The sequence below is a fragment of the Poecile atricapillus genome, chromosome 19, assembly GCF_030490865.1.
Source record: "Poecile atricapillus isolate bPoeAtr1 chromosome 19, bPoeAtr1.hap1, whole genome shotgun sequence".
NCBI classification, from domain to species: domain Eukaryota; kingdom Metazoa; phylum Chordata; class Aves; order Passeriformes; family Paridae; genus Poecile; species Poecile atricapillus.
Window position 1 is genome coordinate 7040791 of NC_081267.1, and position 15656 is coordinate 7056446.

General features: G+C 48.9%; 1 pseudogene; it reads right to left on the reverse strand.

Annotated features, from left to right (window-relative positions):
• The window catches only part of LOC131586340 (zinc finger protein 850-like), a 268528-nt pseudogene that overhangs the window by 2650 nt on the left and 250222 nt on the right, over nucleotides 1-15656 (reverse strand).

A 15656-nucleotide genomic window follows, 5' to 3' on the forward strand; every position in this document is an offset into this window, starting at 1 on the left:
ACCAAGGAACCAGTGGGACACTGTGGGGCTTCATGGAAACAAGAGGTCACTGTGAGCCTGCAGGGCTGTAATACCCCAGAACACTTCAATGCTGGTGATAACCAAAGGTTCCTGTGCTTGAATTTGGTGCACAAGGAGAAACACCAACCAGGTATTCTCAGAATAGACAGATGTAAAGAATATTCTTGGTAGAAAGGGACCCACAAGGATCATCAAGTCAAGCTCTTAAGTGAATGGCCTGACAGGATTTCAATCTTGAAAGGATTGAACCCACAGCCTTGGTGATACAGGCACCATGCTCTGACCAACTGAGCTTAGAGGTCAAAATGACACAAAATTTAACTGTTAAAATATAGACAATCAAGGAATTTTGGGAAAGGGTTTAATACAACATCCAACTGAACATAAAATTCTTACCATAGTATTAACTTTGCAAAGTTAGCTCATTTAACCTAAAAAGTGTTAATCCTTAACATTTTGGGTAACATTAAGATATCCAGAAATGTTCCAGGTACGTAGGGTAAGAAGGAGAAGAAAAAGAGACCAGAAAGACAGAAGATCTACAGAAAAACACTTCCAGGATAATCCCAGTCACTCCCACTACAATTACAGTCACTCCCAGTATGAGCTGTTGCACCCAGTCACCCCTAGTATGGTTCAAGTCACTCCCAGATCCTCCCAGCATGATTTCAGTCATAGCCAGAGTGACTCCCTGTCACTCCCAGGATGGGCCCAGTTGCTCCCAGTCACCTCCAGCATGGTTCCAGTCACAGCCAGCACCTTTCCATTCACTCCCAGTATGATCCCAGTTAGTTCCACTAGGATCCTTGTATGTCCCCAGCATGGGCACAGCTGCTCCCAGGATTATCCAGTGTGGTTCCAGTTGCTCCCATTTACCTGCACTGTGGTTTCAGTCTCTCCCAGTCTATCCCAGTTGCTCCCAGCCACTCCCAGTCACCCTGAGTGCAGTCCCAGTTGTTGCCAGTACGGTAGCAGTCTCGCTCAGCATGGCCCAGCTGCTCCCACTGTGATCCCTGTAGGATGCCAGTTGCCCTCAGCATGGTTCCAGTCACTCCCTGTTCCTCCCAGTGTGATCCCAGTTGCACCCACTTCCTCCCAATATAGTCCCAGTCGCTCCCCAGATTATCCCAGCTGCTCCCAGCATGGTCCCAGTCATGCCCAGTTGCCCCCAGTGCAGACCCAATCACTCCCAGTTGTTCCCAGTTATCCCCAGCATGGGGTCCCAGTTGTCCCCAGCACATTTCCCATTGTTCCCAGTGTGTTCCCAGTCATCCCCAGTATGGTCACATACACTCCCAGTATGTCCCAGTTGCCCTCAGCATGTCCATAGCCATTCCCAGACACTCCCAGTCAAGTGCTTGTTATCCCAGTATGATCTCACGCCCAGTATATCCCAGTCGAGCTGGGATTCACTCCCTGAATTCACAGCCCCCCATCCGTGGGATCATCACCCCTGATCCCACAGGTGACCAGGGATGGGGATCTCGGCCCAGATATCCTGGGGGGTCTGTGGGTTGGGTTTTTGAGGATGATGATTGGAGAAACAAGAACTCCAAAGCTGAGCGGAAAATGCCCTTTGGGGGACATTTGAGGTTCCCAGTGGCAGCTCCTGGCAGAGGCAGCCTGGGGGAGCAGAGCCCTGTGTCCCCCAGGACCCCAAAGTGGAGAGCCCAGAGAGGGGAAGTGCCGCAATTCATGGGACCCTCAATAGCCTGGAGAGAGGCAGGGGGGTCTCCATGGACCCCCTGCCCTCCCAAGAAGGGAATAAGGGGAACAGGGACCCTGGGACCCCAAAATCTTTCAGCATCCCTAAGTGGGGAGATGGAAATGGGGGAAACTTTTCAGATTGCTGGCACTCCCAGCAGCCTGGGCAGGGCAGGGACCGCCTAGATGCGGGACCCCCAGTACAATTGTGACCCCCAGGAGCTGGGACAGGGGAGGAAATCCTGAACACCAAAAGGGAGAGAACAGACATAGGGAACTCCTGGAAGGCATTTTCAGGGCCGAATTTTGGTGGTGTAAAATGTTCATGGACCCCATGTCTAGGGTTGCAGTGCAAGATGTAACCAAAATTATGTATTCTATCACCATCTCTTAAAAACTAGTGGAGCAGTTTTCTTTATCTCTTTCATGCCCCATCCCTCATAACTGAGGGGATATCTTCTGTTAATGGGTCAGCTGTTAAAACCAGGTGGGGCAGTGTTCTTTATCTCTTCCACCACCCATCCTCCCTCCAGGGGGATATCTTCTGTTAATGGGCCATTGAGTCTCACTGCAGGACTGATAAAATGACATCATCCCATTGTGAGATGCTCCAGCCAGGGGGAGGAGCCAAGCATTCCTGACTGGATATAATCTGAGAATCAGAACACCACAGGGAGTCTTTCTCCACTGGATTCCCAGAGGAGAGACCAGACCCATCTACAGCACCAGAACTTCAGAGGTAAGCTACAATCTTCTATGGGATCATTGCTTCATCAGAACCACATCTGTCACTCCAGGAGGACTGCAGCCACCATTTAATCAGACTGCTGCCAGCACCTTGACCAACAGTGTGTCAGGTTGTATTCTGACTCTCTCAGTGAGTTGGTTATTTGTTGTTTTTTTTTTTTTTGTACTGCTGCATTTTCATTTTATTTTTTAAACAGAACTATTATTCCTATTCCTATATCTTTATCTGAAAGCACTTTGATATCAAGATTATAATAATTCGGAGGGGGCTGTTGCTTACATTTTTATAGATTTCAGTTTATGTTTCTGCCTTCCTTAGCAAACACCTTTCCTTTCAAACCAAGACCCTTCAGATGCCCGGGTGACTTCTAGAGAGGGACTTTGACAGAGAGACCTAAAAACTCAATATGCTCATCCCTTGTTTTCTCCCAAACCAGGATTTCCTAATCCCGAACCTTGGCTGCATGGAGGAGAATTCTTCGAGGAAGAGGAAGATGCCCCGGAACACCCAGGCAGGTGAGGAGGAAGTCAGTGCCCCTTTCCCCCTCTCTCCTCCATCTCCCAGCCCAGCCCGGCCCCCGGCTGCAGGACAACCCCGCTGCCGACGCCGTCCTGCCGGGGACGCACTGGGGGGATCTCCTTCCCCTTCCCTCTGGCACGGAGGCAAATCCCATCCTCTCCTTGTCCTTCCTCCCCTAGACAAGGAGCTGAGGATGGAGACCAGGGAGGACAAATCCCCACAGCAGAACCTCATGGGAGAGGCCATTTTGAGCGGCTCTACAGTGCAGGAATCCAACAGGGAGGAAAATCCCCAGAGATCCCGCAGGAGGAGGGGCTCCAAACCCATCCCAGGGTGCTCTGAGGAGGAAAGACCCACCCTGTGCTGGGAAGGCGGCCGGAGATCCAGCCGGGGCTCTGAGCTGGTGGTCCATGAGGAGCTTCAGGATGGGGAGAAGCCCTACAAGTGCTTGGAGTGTGGGAAGAGCTTCAGCAAGAGCAACAGCCTGATCTGCCACCAGATGATCCACACTGGGGAATGGCCCTACGAGTGTGGGGAATGTGGGAAGGGCTTCAGCTGGAGCTCCCAACTCATCGTCCACCAGCGCATCCACACTGGGGAGAGGCCCTACGAGTGTCCCGAGTGTGGGAAGAGGTTTCAGATCAGTTCCAATCTCCTCCTGCACCAGCAGATTCACACGGATGAGAGGCCCTTCCACTGCCCTTGTTGCCATTTAATTCAATAAAATGCAATATTAAGATAGTAGCAAACGTTAACAGTTAGCATTAGTTGACATTAGTAGTAGTCGTGCTAAGGCTTGGTAGGCCGCATGTAACCTGCAGATGAACTGTATAGCAGATATTGCAATGTAAGCAGTGTAACTAGGAGATAATCTAAGGAATGTACCTGTTGGCAGAATTTAAAGGTTAAAGAGATAATCGTACCAAGTAGTGAAAGTTTGTGATGATGAAGAAATCATGTAGAAAACATATAAAACCCCTGTGATTTTTCTGAGAAATGGGGCTCTGTCTTTGGACGCTAGTCCACAGGCTCCCGGGCCCTCAATAAAGCACCGCATAAACGACTTCGGTTGTTTGTGTTTTCTTCGGATCGGGCAACAGTTTTCTGGTGACCGCGGCAGGACTCCGAAGGTGACTGGGGCGGTTCGCGTTCTGATCCACTCCACGCCGGCACCGAGTGATTCTCGGGGAGTCATCGGTTCATGCCCGACCCCCGCACCTGGCGGACGACTGTGAAAGGTAAGCCCGAAGGTGCTTTATTTTCTGGTTCTGGTTTGGGTGCCTGCTCATAAGACGAGGCGGCGATCCTCGCAGAGTTGGGCTAAGACGTCTGGTTGGTAAGCCTAGGCGCCGGCTGTCAGACGCGGCGAAAGCTGCACAGGTCCGGCACTTGCCCCTCGCGGCGTCGAGAAGCGGCAAGTTGGATTGGTCTGGTATTTATTTGGTATTTAATCCCTTTTATTTGCTGTATATGGTTTGCTTAAATTTGTTAAAGTGTAAATATTGATTGTGGTTTTGTATATAGCTGCTTATTGGTTGATATGATAGTTTGATGTTGAATTATTGTTTAGGTGTTTGTAAGTTGTTGCTGCTAAAAGTGAAACTACCTCAGTATTGGAGAGATTGTGTGTGAGTGTGTGGTATGATAGATTTTGTTGGGCTGTCAGTATTGATTGTGGTTTTTATTGTTTCGTATATTGCTGCATATTGGTTGTTGGTATTGGTTACTGAGTTTTTGTACGGCTGTAAGTAAGGTTCAAAATGGCATTTAAGGCACTTAAATTTATGGTTCAGTCTGATAAGTCTGTGGTTCAATCTGATAAAGGTATCCCAGAAAATACCCCGCTGGGATGTTTACTGAAGAGGTGGAAAAGTGAAGGGTTTTTCCAGGAGATGAGTAAAAATAAAATGATTGATTATTGTAATCATTGGTGGCCCGAGTATAAGCGAGAAGGGCCGTCATGGCCAAAGAATGGTACTGTGGATTATGACACCATAAATTCATTAATGCACTATCTGGAGGAAAATGAAAAATGGGATGAAATACAGTATTTAGACTTGTTTCACTTACTGCATCGTAAAAAGGAGTGGCAAACTGAATGTGGAATAATGGTGCTGGAAATGAAAGAATCTGAGTGCGGGGGTTGTAAAAAGAAATCTAAATGTGTTCAGTGTTTAGCCTTAAACTCCCGGCCAGAAGAGGATTTGTCTTTAATGGTGTCACCAGGCGCGCTTTCTGCTTCACCCCTTCCTACCGTTTCACCCCTCCCCTCTGCCTCACTCCATCCCTCGTTGTATCCACCGTTACCTGAAAGTAGTACGGAGGAGGAGGAGGAGGAGGATGAGGAGGCGACAAACATAGCAGTGGCACCAGGGAATGCTAAAAATTTTGCTATGCGTCTTTCAATCCCTTCCCCTACTTCGGCCCAAAATCAGTGGAACACTCCGCTCGCGGCACGAACTAGACAGGGACGTAAAAATCATGGGGGACCCCAGTTAATCGCCCCTTTAAGGGAAGCTATGGGACCCCAAAGAGAGAAAGTGCTTGTGAAAGTACCCTTCTCCCCAGGAGATTTGGTGATTTGGAAGCAGTCAGCAGGTAATTACCGTGAGAATCCTGAAAGAGTGGCACGGGTGGTTAAGATGATTATTAGGACCCAGAACCCGGACTGGAATGACATGCAGGTTTTATTAGATACCCTAATGGATTCCACTGAGAAAGGGATGGTGTTGCGGGCCATGAAAGAGCGTGCTCGGGAAATGATTAGACTGTATCGAGCTGGGGGAACCGTGAATGACTTGGTTCCGAGTGATGATCCGGGATGGGACCCGAACAAGACTGAAGGAATGGAATCTATCAGGGAGTACCAGGAGTTGTTAGTAGAAGGAATCAGGACTGGGATGCCTAAAACACTAAATTGGTCAAAATTGTATTCAGTCAGGCAGGATAAGAATGAATCTCCTTCGGCGTTTTTAGAACGCCTTAAGGAGACTGCTAGACACTTCACTGATTTGGAGATCGACAGTGAAGCAGGAAAATTGCAGCTTGCTTTAATCTTTTTGGGTCAGACACAGGAAGATATACGTAGAGAACTGCAGAAATTAGAAGGACATGATACTCGGGATTTGGATAAAATGCTAGAAGTGGCTTGGAAAGTTTATAATAACAGAGAAAAAGAAACGGCCAAGAAACAGCAGGCGAATCTATTAGCTATAATGCAGCAAGCCGGTGATAGAGGAGGAGGCAGAGGTGGTTTTGGGCGCGGTCGTGGCTTTGGACGTGGCAGGGCAGGATTCCAGAATGTTAAATTTGGAGGATGGGGGATGGCCCCTCCTGGTCCCCAGCAAGGAGGGATTGCTCCTAATCAATGCGCGTTCTGTCGTCAGATAGGACACTGGAAGAATGAGTGCCCAGTGAAAGCTGGACTGGGAGGAGTGCCAGTGAATGGACCAACAGGTTACCCTGTGAATCCAGAAGGTGGCTCCCAAGCATTTGTGTTGGGGAATTATCAGAATCAAAGCTGACTAGAACAGGACTTGAAGGTCAGGATTGATATTGATGGGAAAGAACAAGAGTTTATCGTGGATACGGGGGCAACGCATTCAGTTTTAAACAAAAGGTTAGGACCTATTAGCGATACTACCATACAGGTAGTGGGGGCAACGGGACAATTAGAAGAAAGACCCTTTTTACAACCATTGAATTTGAGATTTGGAGGAAAAGAATTAGACCATCAGTTTCTGTATATGCCTAATTGCCCCAAGCCATTGCTTGGCAGAGATTTGTTGTCATCATTAAATGTCAAAATTATATTCGAGAATGGGAGAGTAAAATTAGAGGTTCCAGGAGAAGAAATTGCTAAATTGTTTGTAATAAAAGAAATTGATCCCTCTCCTATTCCTATTGAAGTAGATCACGCTGTGGTACCTTGGGTATGGGAGTCGGGGAACCCGGGAAAATCTAAAGCTGCTCAGCCGGTGGTAGTAGAATTAAAAGAAGGTGCTCAGCCAGTGAGAATAAAACAATACCCAATTAAATTAGAAGCTAAACAGGGTGTCACTCCTTTGATAACTCAGTTTTTAGCACAAGGAATTTTGCAGGAATGTGAATCAGACTTTAACACTCCTATTTTTCCAGTTAGGAAACCGAATGGTAAGTATCGGCTAGTGCAGGATTTAAGGGCAATTAATAATATTGTCAAAGACATTCACCCAGTGGTTGCCAATCCGTATACTCTATTAACATCTGTGTCAGAAAAATTTAAATGGTTCTCTGTTATTGATTTGAAAGATGCTTTCTTCTGCATCCCTCTGGCATTGGAAAGTAGGAAATATTTCGCATTTGAATGGGAAAATCCTGACACTGGAAGGAAGAGACAGCTCACCTGATCTCGACTGCCGCAAGGATTCAAAAACAGCCCTACAATATTTGGAAATCAATTGGCAAAGGAATTAGAAGAGTGGAAGACTGCTGAGGTAAGAGAGTTACCCTCCTCTTATGTTGTTCTCCAGTATGTGGATGATATCTTTTTGGCAACAACAGAAAAAGGAATGTGTCTGAAATTGACTATTGCTCTGTTGAATATGTTGGGCCAGGCTGGCTACCGAGTGTCAAAAGAAAAAGCACAGCTAATAAAAGAGAGTGTAATATATTTGGGATGTGAGATCACCCAAGGCCAGAGACGATTGGGAGTCAATCGAGTGGAAGCTATTTGTGCTATTCCCCTTCCCAGGAACCATCAGGAACTAAGGTCTTTCCTGGAAATGGTGGGATGGTGCAGGCTGTGGATTCTGAATTTTGGACTTCTAGCTAAACCATTATATGAAGCTTTGAAGGAACCGCAGTTGAGCTGGGATCGACTGAGGAAAAAGGCCTTTGAAGACTTGAAACAGGCATTGAGAGAAGCTCCGGCCTTAGGCCTTCCCGATTTAAATGAAGACTTTCAGTTGTATGTAAATGAGAGACAGAAACTGGCACTGGGAGTGCTAGCTAAGAGACTTGGTTCATGGAAACGCCCAGTAGGGTATTTTTCGAAACAACTAGATACGGTAAGTGCTGGTTGGCCGTCATGCTTGCGGGCAGTTACGGCCACAGTGATCCTCATCCAGGAAGCCAGGAAATTAATTTTGGGCAGGAAAATAGAGGTATTTGTGCCTCACATGGTACTGGCAGTCCTGGAACAAAAGGGGGGTCACTGGCTTTCATCCAGCAGGATGCTGCAATACCAAGCAATCCTGAGAGAACAAGATGATGTGGATCTAAAAATGACTAATCATGTTAATCCAGCAGAATTTCTCCGCAGTGAGCAGGAAGAAGGAGAATTGGCACATGACTGCATGGAGGTGATTGAACAAGTGTATGCCAGCCGAATGGATTTGAAAGATGTTCCAGTGGAAGATCCGGATTGGGAACTGTTTACCGAGGGGTCCAGTTTTGTGGAAAATGGTACCAGGTATGCGGGATATGCGGTGGTAACAGTTACCACTGTAGTGGAAGCAAAGGCCTTGGTCCCTGGAACGTCAGCTCAGCGAGCTGAGATCATTGGACTCACTAGAGCCCTAATATTAAGTTCCGGAAAGAAAGTGAATATATGGACTGATTCTAAATATGCTTTCGGGGTTGTGCATATTCATGGTGCCCTGTGGAAAGAACGAGGGTTATTGAACTTTCAGGGAACTACCATCAAATATAGAACTGAAATTCTAGCCTTGCTAGATGCAGTACACCAACCTGAAAAAGTTGCAATAATGTATGTGAGAGGTCACCAGAAGGAAGAAGCAAAAATATATCGAGGAAACAGATTGGCTGATGTCACAGCACGAGAAGTGGCCAGAGAAGTGTGGACCCAAATGGCCCTGATACCCACTAAGGTGAGTCCTGTAACTCCACATTTGATTCAAGAACCGAAGTATTCCCCGGATGATGAAAAACTAGCATCACTGCTGAGAGCACAGAAGAATGCAACTGGATGGTATGTAACAGCCATGGGACAAGTTGTGGTTCCCACCCGAATTATGAGAGCCATCTTAGAGACTGAACATAATAAATGCCATTGGGGAGCAGAAGCATTGGTAAAATTTCTAAAGAAAGAAGTAATTTCTAACCAGATGTTAACATTGGCAAAACGGGTGAATGCCACGTGTCCAACTTGTTTAAAGAATAATCCAATAGTTAGGAAGCAGATCCAGTTGGGAAAATTAGAGGTGGGACCAGAACCAGGAGATTTGCACGTGCAGGGTGATCAGACAATATTTAGTTATATCATGTCACTAAGCAAAACTCTTAATGCTTTAAGGGGAACCTTGCAGTAGAACCGACCTTTACCACTGGAAAATCCGGTGCATGACATTCAACCAGGAGACCAAGTCTATGTGAAGAATTGGTCCACCCACCCCTTGAAAGAGACATGGGACGGGCCCCGCTAAGTGATCTTGACAACTTACACTGCAGTAAAGGTCGAAGGAATCAACTCATGGATCCACTACACCCGAGTCAAGAAAGTCCCTGTACAATGGGAGACTCAGATAGTCTCTCCAACTCGGGTGATCTTTCGCAAAAAGTAGCCTTTTTGATTGTATTGTTGCTGGTAGTAACGAAACCAATTCCTGTTAACAGCTCTACTGTGGTTGCAGTTACCGAACCAGTGGTTGGTGTTATGGAAAGGATGGATGTGAACCTGACCTATGACCAGAAAACTGAAGTCCAGAATGTGCAAGCAACCTGGAAGGAAGGTGCTGATTATCCAGAAGCAAATATTGTCACAGTTTGGGGTAAGGATGCACAAAAGACCAGGCCTAGAGAGCTGAGAGATACAGAAGTAGCTGTACATCAAAGTCACGAACAAGAGAATTTAGTAGTAGGATTGATTAGAGATTTTGGAAAAGTCCAAAATGTGTCTCGAATTACAGCATGCTTGCCCCTCCCACAAGCGGCAGGAGAACCAATTCCGTGGGGAATAATTCCCATTCCATTACTACCTGAGACGACAGACAACACATCTACAGTATGTCAAAAGACTGTCCAAAAGGTAATTGTCCGACCTGAGGAAGATTGTATGAAACTGCCCAACAGCCAATTTACCCGTATAAGAGGGTTTAACAATGTAGGGTGGTGTCAGTATAATGAGTTGCAAGATTGCCAAAATATCACAAGCCAGACTACACAGTGGGATGAGTGGAAAACCGTATGGGGTCCGAGTTTACTAGAACATTATAGTTATATTGGAGCAGTGGACTGGTGTATACAATGGACAGGAAGTAAAAATCAAACCCCAGAAGAAGTCTATAGAACAAGGACCTCTACAAGAGACATTAAAGCAGCTAAAGAAAATTGGAATTGTACTAAAGTCATTACATGTGATACCCCTGGAAGCCAGATTAGCCTGGCTCCTCTTAGAGTACTACTTAAGTGGGGATGTGAATGCAGGAAATTTAATCATACAATTACAGGAGAAGCATCCGGCAACAGTGGAATCAGACGAGCGGTAAGTTGTAGAGTTACTACTGTCAAAAGTCCAGGGAATTTAGTTTGGGTAATGGGACATGGACAATGGACTACGCATATTCCTATAGATGGGCCTGTGACACAAATCACTCTGGGAGTCCCGACCCTCTGCCCCCTGTGGAAACAATCAAAATTAAAACCTAAACGAAAGAAAAGAGAAGTAGATGAATTTGCTGAATTAGAAGATGAATGGCATGAACCTGATGGTGGAGTTAAATTTGGGTGGGCTTTAGAATCACTATTTGCACCTATAGCCTCCTATAGGAACACAGAGATGCTATACAAATTGCTAGGGCAGACTGAGAGATTGGCAGCAGCCACTAAGAAAGGATTTAAAGACATGAATCTGCAATTACAAGCCACATCCCGAATGACTTTACAGAACAGGATGGCACTGGATATGCTATTGTTAAAAGAGCATGGAGTGTGTCAGTATCTAAAAAGAAAAATTGACCATTGCTGCATCCATATTCCAAACGTGACCATTGAAGTAGAAAAAGACATTTCTCAATTGGAAATGACTGAATCCAAAACAAAAGAAATTGAAAAAGAAGCACAACATAATTGGATCGGAGCAATATTTGAGTCTTTAGGACTTCAGGTTTCTGGATGGGTTTCGTCAGTGATACAGTATATTTTGTTATTTGCAGTCTTGTTACTAATCATTTGGTTAGCCTATAAGTATGTTCTAGGAGTCATCGAAAAGGAAACAAGACGCACCAGAAGAGTGATAAAAGCCTTGGCAAGAACCAATGAGATACGTCTCAATGAAAGACGCCGACCTCCCCCGAAATATGAAGATGTCGTTGGGCAAGATAATCCAGCATTTGAGAGAACCCACGAGGACTAAGGGTTGAGCATTCTTGCAGAAGATTGAAGAATGCTCAAAAGGGGGGAAATTGTTGCCATTTAATTCAATAAAATGCAATATTAAGATAGTAGCAAACGTTAACAGTTAGCATTAGTTGACATTAGTAGTAGTCATGCTAAGGCTTGGTAGGCCGCATGTAACCTGCAGATGAACTGTATAGCAGATATTGCAATGTAAGCAGTGTAACTAGGAGATAATCTAAGGAATGTACCTGTTGGCAGAATTTAAAGGTTAAAGAGATAATCGTACCAAGTAGTGAAAGTTTGTGATGATGAAGAAATCATGTAGAAAACATATAAAAACCCTGTGATTTTTCTGAGAAATGGGGCTCTGTCTTTGGACGCTAGTCCACAGGCTCCCGGGCCCTCAATAAAGCACCGCATAAACGACTTCGGTTGTTTGTGTTTTCTTCGGATCGGGCAACAGTACTGAGTTGGATTCAGTGACATTGAGTGGTTTTGAGGTGAAAGATCGAACCCTCTTGTCTCTTTGAGTGCCAAGAAATGGAGACAACTACACCAAATAACCCCACAACCCCCAAATACTCCCAAGTATCTCCCAGATTCCCTTGAAGCACTAGTAAAATGTGAGGTTTTAGATGCCTTTGATGAATTTATTGATTTTTACCACTATTTCTCTGTTCTAAATAGAGAAAGATGAATCAAAAGATAATTGAAACCAAAATAAAATGATCTCCAGCCCAGTGTGTTCCCAACACAGATCACTGGGAACGTGGGTCATCAGGGCTCTGCCCAACGTGGGTCCTCCCATGGGGGATGGAGCTGGGGCAGCGCACGAAGCTCTTCCTGCACTTGGGGCACTCGCAGGGCTTCCCTTACCGGTGCCTCTGTTGGTGTTGGGTCAAGTGAGACCTCTGTGTGAAGCTCTTCCCACACTGGGGACACTCGTAGGGCCTCTCCCCAGTGTGGATGCGCCGGTGGATGATGAGGTGGGAGTTTCGCTTGAAGCCCTTCCTGCACTCGGGGCAGCGGAAGGGCCTCTCATCCGTGTGAATCCGCTCGTGCCTGAGGAGAGTGGAGCTGCTCTGAAACCTCTTCCCACACTGAGGACACTCGTAGGGCCTCTCCCCAGTGTGGATGCGCTGGTGGATGGTCAGTTGGGACCTCAGGCTGAAGGTCATCCCACACTCCTGACACTCATAGGGACGTTCCCCAGTGTGGATGCGCTGGTGGCAGATCAGGCTGGAGCTGTGGCTGAAGCTCTTCCCACACTGGGGACACTCGTAGGGCCTCTCCCCAGTGTGGATGCGCCGGTGGATGATGAGGTGGGAGTTTCGCTTGAAGCCCTCCCCACAGTCAGGGCAGTGGAAGGGCCTCTCATCTGTGTGAATCTGCTGGTGCTTGAGGAGATTGGAGCTGCTGTGAAACCTCTTCCCACACTCAGGACACTCGTAGGGCCTCTCCCCACTGTGGATGCGCTGGTGGATGATGAGCTCAGAGCTGAAGCTGAAGCCCTTCCCACATTCCCCACACTCGTAGGGCCATTCCCCAGTGTGGATCATCTGGTGGCAGATCAGGCGGTTGCTCTGGCTGAAGCTCTTCCCACACTCCAAGCACTTGTAGGGCTTCTCCCCATCCTGAAGCTGCTCATGGACCACCAGCTCAGAGCCCTGGCTGGATCTCTGGCCACCTTCCCGGCACAGGGTGGGTCTTTCCTCCTCAGAGCACCCTGGGATGGGTTTGGAGCCCCTCCTCCGGCGGGATCTCTGGGACTTTTCCTCCCCATTGTATTCCTGCACTGTGGTACCGCTGAAAACGGCCTCTTCCATGAGGTTCTGCTGTGGGGATTTGTCCTCCCTGGTCTCCATCCTCAGCTCCTTGTCTGGGGGAGGAAGGACAAGAAGAGGATGGGATTTGCCTCCGTGCCAGAGGGAAGGGGAAGGAGATCCCCCCAGTGCGTCCCCGGCAGGACGGCGTCGGCAGCGGGGTTGTCCTGCAGCCGGGGGCCATGCTGGGCTGGGAGATGGAGCAGGAGAGAGGGGGAAAGGGGCACTGACTTCCTCCTCACCTGCCTGGGTGTCCTGGGGCATCTTCCTCTTCCTCACAGCCTCCTTTTCCATCCAGCCAAGGTTTGGGAATGGGAAATCCTGGTTTGGGGAAATACAAGGGATGAGCACATTGAGTTGATGTCCCACATTGTCCACACATTGATGTCCCTCTGCCCAAGTCCATCTCTAGATGTCACCGAACATCTGGCATCTATAAAAAGCTCCCAAACTCCAAGATTCAGCTCTGAAAATGCCTCCCAGGAGTTCCCCATCTCTCCTCTCTCCCCTTTGGTGTTGAGGGGTTCCCCCTGTCCCAGCTGCTGGGGGTCACGCTTGCACTGGGGTACCCTGTCTGCTCTGTCCCTGCCCTCCCCAGGCTGCTGGAAGTGCCAGGAATCCAAAAAGTTCCCCGTTTTTATCTCCTCACTTAAGGATGCTGGGACCTCCCAATATCATCCCAAGGGGCATTTTGTGCTCAGCTTTGGAGTTCTTCATTCTCCAAAAATCACCCCCAAAAAAACCCCAACCCAGGAACCCCCCAGGATATCTGGGCTGAGCTCCCCCACCCTGGTCACCTGTGGGATGGGAGGGTGATGATCCCACGGGTGGGGGGCTCTGAATTCAGGGAGTGCTCAACCTCATGGTTCCTTCTACTTTCCCTGATCTTCATCTATCCCTCCTCTTCCTCCTGCTCCTCCTCCCTAACTCCACCTTCTTCTTCTACTTCCATCCCCTCTCTCCTTCTTCTTCATCCCTCCTCTTCCATCCCTCCTCCTCCTCCCCCAGGAGCAGTGACACCCTCGGTGCCCCGTTCCCAAACCCCTCACAGCCCACGGCAGGAGCGGGGATGGAGCCGGGACAGGTCGGGATGGGCAGCGCGGGGCTCTCCGCTGCTCCCACCCGCTGGGGACGGGGGGAACCCGGCCCGGGGAAAAGGAGAGGGAAACTGGGAAAATTGGGGGCTGCAGATCCAACCTGGGGCTGGCTGGGGACCCTGGCTGGGGACTGCCAGCCCTTGGGGCTGCTCTGGGGAGATGCGGGAGGGGGGAACACAGAGAGGGCTGGGGGATCCCAGGAGTGGCAGCACTGGCAGGGACTGGTTTGTACTGGGATCATCCTGGCAGTGGCTGAGATTGCACTGGCTGTGTAGTGACATCATACTGGGATCATACTGGGAGCAGCTGGGCCCATGCCAGGAGAGATTGCGATCACACTGAGGGAAACTGGGATCATACTGGGATCATACTGGGATGATACTGGCAGTGAACAGGAGCCTGCAGGGGGCAACTGAGAACAGGTTGAGGGCAAATGGGATATACTGGGAGTTACCAGGATCATGCTGAGGCTGACTGGGAGCACCTGTGAGCAACTGGGGTCATGCCAGGAGCAACTGGCAGGAACTGGGAGTTCCTGGGTGCATGCAGGGGCTAACTGGAAGTAACAGGACTTATACTGGGATGAACTGGGATTCTGCTGGAGGTGAATACAATCATACTGGCAGGGAGTCCAACTCCACTGAGGCTGACTGGGAGTAGTTGTGAGCAAATGGGATCATGCTGGAAGGAATTGGGAGGGACTGGGAATATGCCCTGCGCTCCCCAGAACCCCAGCATCGCCCCCCATGGGTCCCATGTGTCCCCCAGACCTTTCAGGATCCCCGAGTGCCCCCTCAGCGCCCGTTCGGGACCCCCCAAAGCGTCCCTGGATCCCTGAATGCTCCCGACCCCACAGATTGCCCTTCCAGCCACTCCTGGGAATTCATCTCCCATCATCCCACAACACAGTTCCGCGCCCAAACCTCCTGCCGTGCCCCCCGCCCTAAAGAGCCCGGTTACAGCTCCCCAGGTTCCCCCCAAGTGCTCCCGAGCCGTATACATTCGCCCCCAGGACCTGCAGACACGGCTCGGACGCAAAAGTTTTCTCCAAGCGCTTTCCTGCACCGCCAAACGCGCCTTCCGAGCCACTTCCGGAACTACAGCTCCCATCATGCTCCGCGGCGCCCATAGAGCGCTATTCCAGCCGGGACTGCATCTCCCGTCATGCCCCGCGACTCACCGGAACCCATTGGAGCTGCGCCTACAACTCCCGTGATGCTCCGCGGCTCCATTAAACCGTATTATACCGGCGCCTACAACTCCCATCATCCCCCGCGGCCCATAGATTCCCTGTTACAGCCCCCCAAGTGCCCGCCCGGACCCCGAAGGGCCCCCAGATTCCCTTCCCTGACCTCCAAGCGCCCCCCTGGACCCCCAAGTGCTCCCCCGGACCCCGAATTGTCCCAC